The following is a 2,500-nucleotide window of genomic DNA, read 5'->3' as shown; positions in this document are numbered from 1 at the left end:
GGAGGAGGTTCCTGGGGCTTTCCATCGGCGGCCAGCGTGACGCACACGCCTGTGGTTGAGCAATACCCTGTCGATGGTTGCCGTTGTCGTTGGTGCTGCCGTTGGTTAATGCTCCCGTTGTTGGAGGGTCGTTGCAGCGCTGCCGTTCTGTGAGAGTCGTGGTGCTGTCCGAACATGGTTCACCATTGTTGGGGGATGGTGGTGTTTCCCACGGTGTAGAGAACAAGCGGTGGTTTGAGTCGGTGTGCTGGCAACCCAGGTGCCAGGGCAGGTAACAGGTCGCGAATGCCACACAGAACTCGGGAACCATGTTCATGCAAACGTGCATTCCCGACCTTGTTTAACCGATAGAAGTGCTCCACCATTCCGTGCAGTCTTCCCGCGGTCAAAGTCCCGGTGACCCTCCTCAGTCTGGCGTAAAACGCCGGCGCAGAGCTTGGTGGAAGCTCGAGTTCAATTGTTCCAGAAGCGCTCGTCTGGAAAGCAGCATAGCATGATGAAAATCGCGAATGGCGAATAACCAATTTATCTACAGTGTAGGTAGCTTCCTACAGTTCCACCGCTACCTCTGCAGCTGTGATCCCACCGGGCGTTGTTTTCTGGTGGGCGCGGTCGAGAGACAATCTTTCAAGTCTGCCCTATCCTATCTGGTAGTTGAGTACCATGGTTTGGGCCCACGATGGCCCAGGTTGCCTGGAACTTTCCTCGGGAACAAGTTGGGCCGAACGGGCACAATTCGTGTGGCCTAGTGGTGAGCGCACCGCAAGTGGCATTTGCCCATTCTGGCAGGCGTGCGAGCCCGGTGGCCCACCGGATCCAGTTGTGTTCTGCGGTGTGAACAGTTCGAGGGTGTGGCCCAGCTCCACCGGACGCGTGTCGCTCTCGTTGGTGGGGCTCTCGAACCTTGCCAACAGTCGCCGGCCAGTTCAAGTCTTCCAACGGCCGCGCCGACTCACAGGTGTGGTGGTGCTCGCTTGCCCGCCGGTAGTCCCAAGTGGCGCAAAACTCGCCTTGAGCAAGATCGAGGCAGCGAAGTGCATCTTTCCGTAGCCGGTGATACCGTAAACATCACAGTTCGGTGAAAGCCGACTCGCCACGTTCCGATGATTTGCGGAAGTTGACAAAGCGGAGCGTGCCGTCTCAGCTCCAACGTAGCAGCCTCGCTGAGTTCGGCGGCCGGTTAATAGCCGTGTCAATTCGCGTGTGAGCGCGCCAGCGAATGGCTATCGGAACTTCTCGGGACCGTCGGGTTTCGCTTGCTGGGAGATGCGTGTGAGTGTGGTCGGCATTTCGCACGCGTGGCGAGTTGCGGGCATGTGTTTCTGTGCTGTGCGCGAGCGGCGAGGGCTATCGCTTTGGCTGAGCTGCGTGGCTGCGCGCGCTGTGCGTGTGGTGTGTGCGCGCTGCTGGGAGCGAGGCTTGGGTAGCTTTTCCGCGTTGTGTGCGCCGCCGAGGTGCGCGAAAGGTGAGTTGTGGCAAACTTTCTCGGCGTTGACGCGCGTGGTTGCCCGCGCTGTGCGTGCGGCGTGTGTGCGCGCGAGTGGACGGCAGGCTGCTCCTGCGCCGTGCGTGGTTCCTTTGCGCTGTGTGTTGTGTGCTGCAGTGTGGCGCAGTGACGGCGCGGCAGCGTGAGTCGGAGGTGGCGCGGAACTACTGACGGTTGCCGCGCGGCCCTTTGCCCGCGCGTGTGTACGTGCGGTGCGCAGTGTGCGGCGGCAGCTTCTCCGTTGGCCGCAACTTCTCCTCTCGACGTTTGCATCCAGCCCGTGTAGCGGTTGGCACAGCCAGTTGTTGCTCGGAGGCGAGCATTTTGCGCCTCGTTTGGATCTGCCCTCAGTCGTTGGATTGTCTTAAGCAACCCGATCAGTGTGGCCGAGGCGGCCTTCGGTTCCACGGCGGCGTGTTGGCGGGTGAAACTGACCAGGAGGGCATAGGCGGAAGCAAATTCAGCAGATGAAGCTGCACGGCAGCCACAGAGATGATCGCCTCGCGGCGACCGGAGATGCCACAATTTGCCACTTTCATTGGTGGCCAAAAACCAGGGAGCTCGAGAGACGGCGGACAGCGAGCCGGAGGCGAGATGAACCGCAAGAGGCAGCGGCAACAGCTGGTGATCAACAGCGCCAAAAGCCAGCAGCCAACTTCCAGCGCTGGAAAGCAGCAATGGCCGACGTGCAGACGGGTGGGCAGGGCGGAGGGAGTGGCGGTGGCGAAAAAACGAGAGGCGTGCGTGCTCAACGTGGGGAAGTGGATCCGACCACCGAATTGGCAGTCGGCACCAGCAAATTGGCTGCCCAGCAGTCCCCAGCAGGACCATTGGGATTCATCGCAAAATGGAGCAGTGTCGGTTGCCCGCAGTGTGAACGAGCTGATTCGAGCGCCGCGGATTACCTTTCCCCGAATTCGCGGCAAATTTTGGCAGAACGCCGAGCTTTTCCCGCGACGTCGCGCGGCGCTGAAGGACATCATCCAGGAGGTCATCGGGAACGTGGATCGGTAA

This window comes from Anopheles arabiensis, assembly GCF_016920715.1.
Source record: "Anopheles arabiensis isolate DONGOLA chromosome X unlocalized genomic scaffold, AaraD3 X_pericentromeric_contig0004, whole genome shotgun sequence".
Classification (NCBI taxonomy): Eukaryota; Metazoa; Arthropoda; class Insecta; order Diptera; family Culicidae; genus Anopheles; species Anopheles arabiensis.
The sequence above is the reverse complement of the archived record's forward strand: the minus strand, read 5'-3'. Positions refer to the sequence as shown.